General features: G+C 45.1%; 1 long non-coding RNA gene across 2 annotated transcripts in view; it reads left to right on the top strand.

Moving 5' to 3' along the window:
* The window catches only part of LOC137332715 (uncharacterized), a 75,589-nt gene that overhangs the window by 48,815 nt on the left and 13,584 nt on the right, over positions 1–13,190 (top strand). For both annotated transcript variants that reach the window (XR_010965724.1, XR_010965723.1), the window contains exon 2: positions 1,453–1,559. This is a non-coding gene — a long non-coding RNA (uncharacterized lncRNA). The remainder of the gene's footprint in view (positions 1–1,452; positions 1,560–13,190) is intronic.

Raw genomic sequence — 13,190 nt, 5'->3', positions numbered from 1 at the left:
GGAACTTTAGCATGAGAAATGAGATGAACTCTTTTAGATCAGAGGGCAGTTACAAACCAAATTCAGGTCCAGGCTACATGAAAATGGATTGCTGCATAAATCACTGCAGCTGAGAAACCCCAAGGCCATGAAACAATATGTATACTAGGACATGAGGATAGACAAAGAGATAATATGGAAATCAATTGCAAACACTACAGACTTTACAACAGCAACAATTTGCATTTATATAGAGACTTTAATGTAGTAAAACATCCCAAGGCGCTTCACAGGAGTGTTATTAAACAAAATTTGACACCAAGCCACATAAGGAGATATTAGGACAGATGACCAAAAGCTTGGTCAAAGAGGTAGGTTTCCAGGTCCGTCTTAAAGGAGGATAGAGGTATAGAGGTTTAGGGAGGGAATTCCATAGCTTAGGGCCTAGACAGCTGAAGGCACAGCCGCCAATGTTGGAACAATTAAAATCAGGGATGCGCAAGAGGCAAGAATTGGAGGAGCGCAGAGATCTCAGAGAGTTGTAGGGCTGGAGAAGGTTACAGAGATAGTGAGGGGCAAGGCCATGGAGGGATTTGAAAACAAGGATGAGAATTTTAAAATCGAGGCGTTTCTGGACCAGGTGCCACTGTAGGTCAGCGAGCACAGGGGTGATTAGTGAACGGGACTTGGTGCAAGTTAAGATATGGGCAGCAGAGTTTTGGATGAGCTCAAGTTTATGGAGGGTGGAAGATGGGAGGCCGGCCAAGAGAGCATTGGAATAGTCGAGTCTAAAGGTAACAAAGGCATGGATGAAGGTTTCAGCAGCAGATGAGCCGAGGCATGGGCGGAGACAGGTGATGTTATGGAAGTGGAAGTAAGCGGTCTTGGTGATGGAGCGGATATGTGGTTGGAGCTCAACTCAGGGTCAAATGGGACGCCAAGGTTGCGAACGGTCAAATTTTAATCTGATAGCTCAAATGTTGTCATCGGAAGCCATACTTAGCATTGTATTGATACAGGTAATACTCCAAAGATGTCACAGTGAAAGTGTTTTTTTTTCAAAGGGGAACCTCACAATATTTGAATTGTGCATGCCACAACAATTCGTGAAAGCTAATGCAGCATCATATGGTTCCTGCTGAATGGGTCTAGGTAATAATGTCTACTCAAGCCACTTTCACAGAAAAAGGTGGTGTACGGACTACAGTGGCAATGGTAGGGCTAGCAACACAATGATCAGAGGTCTATATCAATAGAGAGACAGTGGAAGGCACTCTTTTGAGGAAGTATGCACCAGCTGATATGTTCCAAAATCACGATAGATTCTCTCGATTTGTGGAGCAGCTAAAATGAATGGCTCACTACTATGACAATGACACTGACAAGATCCTTTATCCATTACTTTCAAAGGCAATGATGAATAGGCGTGGTGTGTTAATGCACTTGTAAATGTCTCTTCTGCTTGCTTTACAGATTATGAAGCAGGATCCAATGATGCACAGCAACTGCTCATAGTAGTCGCTCAGAATCTATGGGGGTGTAGAGGATGGAGGAAGCACTGGATATTGCACAGCATTGTGGTGAGGAAGTAGAAGGTGAAGAAGGAGTAGAAGAGCTGGTTTGGGGGCATGGTGTGTAGAGTAGAGAGATGTTGCAGTAGCTGCCCTTGCTTCGATTGCAGTGCCTACTCTTTCTGCGTTCTAGAAAAAGCTGATTGAATGCATGGACAGTGTGGAGAAGTCCCTTGGGTCCATCCATCACTTAATGCAAAGGATGGATGTAAGGACCATTGTCTGAATTTGAGCCTACTGTTGGGGGGGATCTGATAGCTACTGGAGTAGCCTATGACATGGAATGTGCCTATAACAGATTACTGCCATCTGTAATGGGAAAGATTTGGCAAGCCTCCAACTCCTCTGGTTGATGAGTGTGCCTCTGAAGAGTGGCAGTATCAGTCAAGCACAGGGACAGCCAGATGACATAGATATCAGCATTAACTCTTACCAACACCAGGCACTACACAAGTGGCTTCAAGGGATACCTCAAGGACAGGAGCCTCTGATATAAGTAAGGGACATCAAGGTAGTTGCCAGTCCAGTCGGAGAAAAAACAAAATCTCAAGAACAACAACAGTCTCAGCTTCTGGTCCCTTACCTACAGGAGCACGTAAATCACAACAAGTGGCACCATACTCACCCGCACATGGAAATAATGACTCACAGGTACAGGTAAGCACGGTAGGAAGGCACAGTAAGGAGGTAACATACATGTACATAGGGGCCATGTGCACGTAGACACGATCATATATGGAAAAAGCAGGGGGAGCTTTACTCTGTACCTAGCTGTGTTATACCTGATCTCGGAGTGGTTTATGCTGACACTGGGTGCCTCAAATGTAAACTATTCCATCCTCCAGTGCTAACATGGATGAACACAAAATTTAATCCCAAACAAATTGGATCTTTGCCTACACTACCATCTTTTGTGTTGCCAATCGGTTATGTTTAGATGCTTGGAAAGGGAACAGAGTTGATAGAGTTGAGACAATGTGATAAGGGCTATATCACCAGAAGTTCCTGATGCCACCCTATCTACGTCAACTTTATCTCACAATGGGACCTCTGACTTTAACCTTAAACTCCCTCCTATTTTCTCCTCTCTAATTCCCTGTTTATTACCAGAACATATCTATCCCAATCTTGCTATGTAACCACGCCTATGTAACTTGGGTTTCCCTGTGTCCATTCACGTGCGCATTTTGGCTGCCGCTCCGGACCCGAGCCCATCGCTTCTATTTCCTCTTTTTTTTCTTTTCTCTTTACCCCTCCTAGGCCCCTCTTTCCTGTTGCCGTGCCACCTTTCATTTCTCTCCTCTCAGGTACTCTGCTCCCCCCCCGACCCCTAAATCTCTACCCCAACCCTTCAGTACTCCTCGACCTTCCTACTCCCCTGCCGTCATCCCAGGCTTGATTCCCTTTTAGATAAGTCTACAGCTTCCCTTTGTGCATCCCTTTGCATCCTCTGAAGGGCCCATCAAGGCACTCATCGCTGCCTCCTTAAGAGCAGCAAGCCCAACTGCCCCATCCTATTCTCTCACCGACTTTCCTGCCCAGCGCGGCTGCTAGGGGCTAATCTAGCCAATTTCCTTCATGTCCCACTCATCCCTCCCAGCACTGACCCTGTGGACTCTTCCAGTGGATCAGCTATCACCGCCCCTCTCTGCACCTCCCTCCAGAATGTCAGTTCACCTATGAACAAGGCTTTTGCCATCCATGAGCTTATTGCGGATAATTGCATTGACATCATGACCTTGACGAAAACCTGGCTGATGGATAATGATACCTTCCCTCTTTATGAAGCCTCCCCACCTGGCTATATCTTCCACCACTTGCCCCGCCCAGACTGCTGCAGTGTTGGTGTGGCCCTTATCACCAAATCACACCTTGGTCTGTCCCCCTATTCCTCTGGCACCTTCTCTTCCTTTGAGCATCTCACCTTGTTCCACCCCTCTCACCTCTCCTTTAAAATCCTCGTTTTCTACTGCTTACTCAGGTACCACTCCACATTTCTCACCGAGATATCTTCACTGCTTTCCTCCCTCAGCCTCTGCACCAAGTGACTTCTCATCCTCGGTGATTTCAACCTTCATCTCAACACAACTTGCTGTCTCTCCTCTGAGTTCACTGCCCTCCTAGCCTCCCTTAATCTTTCCTTCCATATAAACTCTCCTACCCTTATTCACAGCCACCCCCTCGACCTTGCCATCTCACGTGGCCTCTCTACTCCCATCGTATCAATTATGGATAAGGCCATCTCTGATCACTACCTTGTATCCCTCTCCACCCACATTGCCCTTCCCCCTCCCAACCCTACTTCCTTCTGTGTCCGCCCCAGGAAAAAACTCTCCCCCAGGTAAAACGTCATTTTCAAATTCCCAACTGTCTAGCCTTTGGCTCTCCATTCACCACAACATTTCTGCAGCTACCAATCTGCTCAATCACACCCTCACCTCCACCTTTGATGCCCTTGTCCCCATTAAAACCATTACTCTCTCTCACCCTGGTCATTCCCCTTGGTAAGGCCCTTATCTCCGCTCTCTTAAGTCCAAGGGACGCAGACTTGAATGTTTATGGCGGACAATTGGTTTAGCATTCATTGTCAGATCTGGCTGGACCATATAAAGCACTATCGGGTCCTGCTTTCCTCTGTCAAAACTGCTCACTCTTCCAGGATCATCATGGAATGCAAAGATAACCCCCGGCTTCTCTTCTCCACTACAAACCATCCTCTTAAACCCCTGTCCCCTGCCCCCTCCACCCTCACTTTCAACAAAAAGAGCGAGGAGCTCATGGACTTCTTTGTCACTAAGATTGAGACCATCCGTTCAGCTGCGTCTGCCATGTCCCTCCCTTCCCACAGCCCACAAAGCCAAATTTCCCCTAAGGTTCCCCCCTGGCCTAGCCCTGAACTCATACCTTTCTCTAATTTCTCTCCTACCTCCCCTCATTCCCCCTCTGAGCTCATCTTGACCAAGAGACCCACCTCCTGCTCCCTTGACCCTATTCCCACGAAACTGCTGACCACCCAATTTCTCTTCCTGACCCCCATGTTAGCTGATACTGTTAACGGTTCCCTCTCCTCAGGTACTGTCCCCTCCCCTTCAAATCTGCTGTCATCACAACCTTCCTCAAAAAACCCACCCTTGACCCCGCCGTCCTTGCAAACTACTGCCCCATCTCCAACCTCCCTTTCCTCTCCAAAGACCTTGAACGTGTTGTCGCCTCCCAAATCCTTGCCCATCTTTCCCGCAACTCCATGTTTGAATCCCTTCAATCAGATTTCTGCCCCTGCCACAGTACTGAAACGGCCCTTATCAAAGTCACAAATGGCAACCTATGTGACTGTGACGATGGTAAACTATCCCTCCCCACCCTTCTCGACCTGTCTGCAGCCTTTGACATGGTTGACCACACCATCCTCCTCCAATGCCTCTCCTCCATCGTGCAGCTGGGTGAGACTACGCTCACCTGGCTCCGTTTTATCTATCCAGTCGTAGCCAGAGAATCACCTGCAAAGGCTGCTCTTCCCGCTCCTGCACCGTTATCGCTGGAGTCCCCCAAGGATCTATCCTTGGCCCCCTCATATTTCTCATCTGCATCCTGCCCCTCAGCGACATCATCCGAAAACACATCAGATTGCACATGTACACTGATGACACCCAGCTCTATCTCACAACTGCCTCCCTCAACCCCTCCACTGACTCTCATTTGTCACAATGCTTATCCGACAGCAAAAATTTCCTCCAATTAAATATTGGGAAGACCAAAGCCATTGTCTTTGGTCCCCACCGCAAACTCTGTTCCCAAGCTACCGACTCCATCCCTCTCCCTGGCCACAGTCTGAGGCTGAACCAGACTGTTCACAACCTTGGCGTCCTATTTGACACTGAGATGAGCTTCCAACCACATATCCACTCCATCACCAAGACTGCCTACTTCCACCTCCGTAACATCGCCTGTCTCCGCCCCTGCTTCAGCTCATCTTCATTTAAACCCTTATCCGTGCTTTTGTCACCTCGAGACTGGACTATTCCAATGCTCTCCTGGCTGGCCTTCCATCTTCCACCCTCCATAAACTTGAGCTCATCGAAAACTCTGCTGCCCATATCCTAACTCGCACCAAGTCCAGTTCTCCCATCACCCCTGTGCTCGCTGACCTACATTGGCTCCCAGTCTGGGAACGTGTCAGTTTTAAAATTCTCATCCTTGTTTTCAAATCGCTCCATGGCCTCGCCCCTCGATATCTCTGTAACCTCCTCCAGTCCTACAACCCTCCGAGATCTCTGCGCTCCTCCAATTCTCGCCTCTTGTGCATCCCCAATTTTAATCGCTCCACCATTGGCAACCATGTCTTCAGCTGTCTAGGCCCTAAGCTCTGGAATTCCCTCCCTAAACTTCTCCGCCTCTCTACCTCTCTCCTCCTTTAAGACGGTCCTTAAAACCTACCTCTTTGACCAAGCCTTTGGTCACCTGTCCTAATACCTCCTTATGTGGCTCGGTGTAAAATTTTGTTTGATAATGGTCCTGTGAAGCACTTTGGGATGTTTTACTATATTAAAGTCGTTGTATAAATGCAAGTTGTTGTTGTTACATCGAGTCTACAGCACAGAAACAGCCATTTGGCCCAACTGGTTTATCTGGTGTTTATGCTCCACACGAGCCTCCTCCCTTCCTACTTTATCTAACCCTATCAGCTTATACTTTTATTCCTTTCTTCCTTGTGTACTTATCTAGCTTCCCCTTTAATGCATCTTTGCTATTTGCCTCAACTACTCCTTGTGGTAGCTGCTCCACATTCTTACCACTCTTTGGGTAAAGAAGTTTCTCCTGAATTCCCTATTGGATTTATTAGTGACTATCTTATATTGGTGATCTCTAGTTTTGGACTCCCCACAAGTGGGAACATTTTCTCCACGTCTACCCTATCAAACCCTTTCATTATCTTAAAGATCTCTAATAGGTCAACCCTCAGCCTTCTCTTTTCTAGAGAAAAGAACCCCAGCCTGTTTAGTCTTTCCTGATAAATATATCCTCTCAGTTCTGGTATCATCCTTGTGAATCTTTTTTGTACCTTCTCCAATGCATCTGGATTCTTTTTATAATCTGGAGGCCAGGACTGTGCACAGTATTCCAAGTATGATCTAACCAAGGTGTCATACAAGTTCAACATAACTTCTCTGCTTTTCAATTCTATCCCTCTATAAATGAACCCCAGTGCTTGGTTTGCCTTTTTTATGGCCTTATTAACCTGCGTCGCTACTTTTAGTGATTTGTGTATCTGTACCCCGAGATCCCTTTGCTCCTCTACCCCATTTAGACTCTTATTGTCCAAGTAATATGTGGCGTCTTTATTCTTCCTACAAAAATGCACCACCTCACACATCTTTATTGGAACACCACTTCCCACCTTTTGCCAGTCTGAGTAGCTACCCTTAACCCCTCTTTGTTTTCTGTTTTGTAGATAGCTTGCTATCCATTCTGCTACCTGACTCCTGACTCCACATGCTCTGACCTTAGTCATGAGTCTACAACGCGGTACCTTATCTAAAGCCCTTTGAAAATCCAAATCTATAACATCTACTGCCTTAGTCAGCATAGACACTGAGAGGTTGTTTCCCATGGCTGGAGATTCTAGAATTAGGGGGCATAGTCTCAGGATAAGGGGTCAGCCATTGAAGATTGAGATGAGGAGGAATTTCTTCACACAGAGGGTTGTGAATCTTTGGAATTCTCTACCCCTGAGGGCTGTGGATGCTGAGTTGTTGAATATGTTCAAGGCTGACATAGATAGATTTTTGGACTCTAGGGGAATCAAGGGATATGGGGATTGGGCAGGAAAGTGGAGTTGAGGTCAAAGATCAGCCATGTTCTTATTGAATGGCGGAGCAGGCTCGAGGGGCCGTATGGCCTACTCCTGCTCCTATTTCTTATGTTATTATTACCCTTGTCTACTTTTTCTGTTACTTCTTCAAAGAATTCAATAAAGCTGGTCAAGCATGACTTTCCCTTCTGAAATCCATGCTGACTACTCTTTATTATATTTTTGTTTTCTAGATGTTTTTCTATTACATGTTTGAGTAAAGATTCCATTATCTTTCCTACCACCTATGTTAAGCTAACTGGTCTACAGTTCCTTGGACTTGTTCAATCTCCCTTTTTAAATTTTAGAAATAACATTAACTGTCCGCCAGTCCTCTGGCACTATTCCCTTTTCTAATGAATTTTTATATATATGTAATAGTGCCTCTGCTATCTCTTCCCTAACTTCTTTTAATATGCACGGATGCAATCCATCCAGACTAGGGGTTTTATCCTCTCTGCAGTGTCTGTAGAATACTTTACTATTTCTTTTTATATTGATTTCGTAGTTCCTCTTTGCTTCCCTAATTGTTTTTTTTTACTTCTTTCCTAACCTCCTCGTATTCTCTTTTTGTCATCCTCTCCTTTATTGTCTATGTTCTTAGAGTATGCCTTTTTCTTTAGTTTCAATTTTACAATTACCTTTATTCATCCGTCGTGTTTCATTATTGGCTAGTTTGTTCTTGTTTTTTCGAGGAATATATTTCTTCTGAACGCTATTGATCACCGTTTTAAATATTTCCCACTGCTGTTCTCTCTCTTTGTCAAATTCTTTTCCAGTTTACCTTCTCTCGTTCCATTCTTATCCCCTCAAAATTAGCTTTTTTTCCAATCTATTAATTTGTTCTTTGTCTTACTTATAAATGTAAGTAAATAATGTAAATAAATGCGGAATGTAAATATTCATTTCATACCATGTACAGGAGCTGCAGATCATTAGCGTTGTGTGATCATTTAATAATACTCCTTTTGAAGAATTTTTAATGGCACAATCTTTCACATGGAAGATCCTGTACAAAGAGTTACGCTTGGGTTGCTTAAGCTCTTCAAAAATAGCACTGCTGAAAAAGAATGAAGCAGATTTGTAGACCATTGCCATCTTGGAAACAAATGTTCAGACATGTTGAGTGCTGAACATTAACAACAATGTAGGCTGTTCTAAGCTGTCACCATAATCGCTCATCTTATTCCTCCCCAGAAAAATGACACAGTTCTTTCAGTCAACTCAAGCTCCTGTATTCCACCACAATATGGACAAATCATTTGCTATAGGCATTAGTGGTACATCCTCAATGTTCATAGTACAGCTTTGAAATATAAATTGTGTCTGAAAAATTCAAGGACTAATACCTTTGCCCAGGGTTCACACTTCAATGGAGGTCAGTCAACAGCTATGCTTTTTCATTTTATTCATATTTCAACAGACCATGTTTAATCCTGCATTTAAACTCCAAAAAAGGAGCCCACAAAAACAATTTGATACTTACCTTTGGCGGTCCTCTTTGGTTCCATCATCAGGCTCTGACCTTTCCAACCAAAAATGACAAGTGGGGTCATATTTACATCATAGGACCCTGATTTCCATATTAAAAGGTGCCTATCACCTGAAACGGGTAGGCGCTTTGGACACCCGGCAGTAGGCCCCCTTCAAAATAGAGTTGGCCACATTGCCAGTGTTAATAAGGTGGTAAGGCTACAGGTCCTATTTTGAGGCCGTTACCGCCCGGTTAATGTCAGGCAAGAGCAGTGAAAATCGACCCCATTGAGTGCAATAAGCAGCGATTTAAACCCTCAAATAGCACAGGGAAGTTCAGAGCAACTGTTTACACATCAATTTTCCTGAACATGAGGAAAGCATGATTCACTGACTAGATGCTGGAAACCCCGCTAGAAGTGAGGAGAGGAGGTACAGACTTTATAGGACTGATGAGATCCCCCCTCCAGCTCAGAATTGCCAAGTGCAACAGACATGGGAGGAAGTTACAGAAAGGGTTAATGCTGTGTCCAGAACCTGCAGCACCTGGAAGGATTTTAGGAAAAGAATGTCAGACTGCCACAGGTATACATGCAAGAAAGTCTGAATGCCAATATTTTAATCTTTTCATGCTGGAAGATACTGAGTAATAAGAGGAGGCCATCTAATGCAGTACTGGCACAATAAAACCTGGGCAAGAAATGCTTTGCATGAATGAAGAGGCTTAGGATGTTTGTTATAGTTATAATTCGATGGTGCATATGGCAACCTGAGTGCACACCAACAATTCTTAAAAGAGCTCCACACAAGGAATATGCATCTGCAATTTATAGCTTGTAGTATTCCCCTGAGACTGTGCAGATGTATGACATTGTCGCTTCTGTACATACTTCCAATATTTCTGTACTATTCTACTTGCAGGACAAGAGAGCATCTAATTGGCTGGAAAAAATATCTGTGCACGTGGTGTCCCAAAACAATTCAAGCCTTTAACCTGTCTTGAAGAGGCACCCTTGGCATCATTTACTAGGAAAGCATCGAAGGAGTGGGAGGATGGTGAGCTGGAGGCTTCCTCTGAGCTCCTGGCTGGTACCATAATATCATGTCATATACTTTGTCCTATTGAGTTACTGTCATACAGGCACACTGAGCTTGAGCAATGGCACAGAGAATATCATGCAATGAAAAGAATACTTGAAGATGGTGATTTGAGGCAGCATTTTGTTCTCTTCTGTTTCCTTAGGAATGGAAAAATTAGTTAAGCCACAGCCAGTGCCCAAGGAAACCTGCACCTCACAGCACCATCCATCACAATCATCATCACCATCTCCGCCAAGTATCAGGATAGCTAAACACATCAGAAGGGTAAGTAGGTAGTGAGGTTGAGGAGGAAACACAGGGTGAGTCACAATGCATGGATGAGGAGGAACAATTGGTGCGAAAGAGCAGTCACCTGCATGCGGAGGTGCAGCATAATTCCTGCCTTAGGGAATAAGACCTCACAAGGCATCTTTAAAAACAAAGATTGCTGTTTGAGCAGGATTGTCTACATGTGTTCTTGCAAAATACACCGCAAGAGCAACCGGCCTGATTCACACCCATGCCACTAGACTCAGTATCTACCACCTTTGCATCTGGCGAACTGTGGCTGCAGTATGTACTGTGTACAGGATGCACTGTAGCAATTCACAAAATTTACTTAGACAGCATTTCCTAACGCCACAACCTCTATCAACAAGAAGAACAAGATCATGGAAACACCATCACCTCCAAATCCCCCTCAAAGTCACATATCATGCTGACTTGGACAAATGCCAACATCGTCGCTAGGTTAAAATCCTGGAAATTCTTGCCTAAAACCATTGTCGAAGCACCATCAGCATAAGGACTGTAGTGATTCAAGGAACAGTCCCACTACCACCTGCTCAGGGCAACTAGGGAGGGGCAAAAAAAATGGTTTTTGCCAGCATCACACACATCCTGAGATCAAATTTTTAAAAAAAGATCCAGAGGAAAGCATTATCCGGATCTGTGCAGTCCTAGATGAATGCTTGTCTGAACTTCAGTCTGCCATGGAGTGTGTAGTGACTCCTGTGACATGTGCAGCAGAGCCCCCAGTGGTGCAGGTCATAGCCACAGAGGTTCTGCTAGAAGGAATGAGGAAGAGGAGGTACTGACTTTATGGAACTGATGGCTTCAACCTCCAACCCTGGAACTGCCTGATGCAGCAGACACTGCTACTATAGAGGCCTTCGGCACTTGGCCAGTTTCAACATGATGGGAGATTAGTTAAAGGCTCCATGAGGCAGAGGTTCACAGTCTTTATAACTGCACTCAGACAGATCAAGGTTGAAGGAGTGCCCAGCAGTGGCCTGTCTGTAATGGTCAGGGATCTGGCTCTCAAACCAACAGCTTATCTCGACCATCAAGTGTCAATGCACAACTAACATTAGAGGTATCTGAAAGCAAGCAGGACCAGGCTGCCCCAATAGATGTGGCTGAGACAGATGGAAGGTCATGACAATACATACCAAAATGAGGTCAAGGTCTACCAGAATCCCAGCAGGTTGTCAGTGAAATGTTGCAGTCAGCCAGCAAACTTACTTCTTCCACTAGGGAATCACTTCAAAGAAGTAATAGGTTAGGTGTTAGACATGATACACAATCCAACACCACAAAGGGGAAGCACCGTCACAAAATACAATAACCACAATCACACAACATACAATTAATCAAATAAATGCACTACACTTAATTTAAACGTGCTGAGTAATTATGTGTCACTGGTTAAGAATAAAGCAGGAGCTCAGCAAAAGATGAGAATAGGTGGTATCACAGGAGGTGGTTTTGGAAAGGTTAATTTGCAGATGTGGTTTGCAGCTTTTGAGAAACGGAGCAGCTCTGGCACTCTTTGGAAGGAATCTTAAATTAATGCTTGGTGCATTACTTTCCTTACTGCATTGCTGGTTTGGCAGCGAATTCCTCATTGTCGCTTTCACCTTCTTACTCTGCTGTAATTTTGTCATCCGATTTTTCGATCTCCATAATAAAGCTTCTTTGCGTAATGGAGTTATGGAGCATGTATTAGAGAACAATTATTTGTGAGAGTCCGGAGGATTGTACTGCAACACGCTCCCCAGTTGTTTCAGACACCTGAAGTGCTGCTTTAAGATTCCAATTGCACGTTCAATACACGATGTGGAGATGCCGGTGATGGACTGGGATTGACAATTGTAAACAATTTTACAACACCAAGTTATAGTCCAGCAATTTTATTTTAAATTCACAAGCTTTCGGAGGCTTCCTCCTTCCTCAGGTGAACGAAATGAAATCCTCGAAATGAAATCGCATTTATAATTCACAGAACAATGCTTGGTGATTACAGACAGTTTTTTCAACTGCCCGTTGCCAAGGCAATCAGTGTGCAGACAGACAGGTGTTACCTGCAAGGTCTCAGAATATACAAATCACCAAAAAAAAACAACAAACAAAAAAAAACACAGAGATAGAGAGGTAGAGACATTGAAAAGACAGCAACTGACCCGTTATATTAAAAACAGATAACATTTGTTCGCTGGTGGGGTAACGTGTAGCGTGACATGAATCCAAGATCCCGGTTGAGGCCGTCCTCATGGGTGCGGAACTTGGCTATCAATTTCTGCTCGACGATTTTGCGTTGTCGTGTGTCTCGAAGGCCGCCTTGGAGTACGCTTACCCGAAGGTCGGTGGATGAATGTCCATGACTGCTGAAGTGTTCCCCGACTGGGAGAGAACCCTCCTGTTTGGCGATTGTTGCGCGGTGTCCGTTCATCCGTTGTCGCAGCGTCTGCATGGTCTCGCCAATGTACCATGCTCTGGGGCATCCTTTCCTGCAACGTATGAGGTAGACAACGTTGGCCGAGTCACAGGAGTATGAACCATGCACCTGGTGGGTGGTGTCCTCTCGTATGATGGTGGTATCTGCGTCGATGATCTGGCATGTCTTGCAGAGGTTACCGTGGCAGGGTTGTGTGGTGTCGTGGACGCTGTTCTCTTGAAAGCTAGGTAATTTGCTGCGAACGATGGTCTGTTTGAGGTTGGGTGGCTGTTTAAAGGCGAGTAGTGGAGGTGTGGGGATGGCCATAGCGAGGTGTTCGTCGTCATTGATGACATGTTGAAGGCTGCGGAGAACATGGCGTAGTTTCTCCGCTCCGGGGAAGTACTGGACGACAAAGGGTACTCTGTTGGTTGCGTCCCGTGTTAGTCTCCTGAGGAGGTCTATGCGATTTTTTGCTGTGGCCCGTTTGAACTGTCGATCGATGAGTCGAGCGTCATATCCC

The sequence above is a fragment of the Heptranchias perlo genome, chromosome 15, assembly GCF_035084215.1.
Source record: "Heptranchias perlo isolate sHepPer1 chromosome 15, sHepPer1.hap1, whole genome shotgun sequence".
NCBI classification, from domain to species: Eukaryota; Metazoa; Chordata; class Chondrichthyes; order Hexanchiformes; family Hexanchidae; genus Heptranchias; species Heptranchias perlo.
The sequence above is the reverse complement of the archived record's forward strand: the minus strand, read 5'-3'. Positions and strand labels throughout refer to the sequence as shown.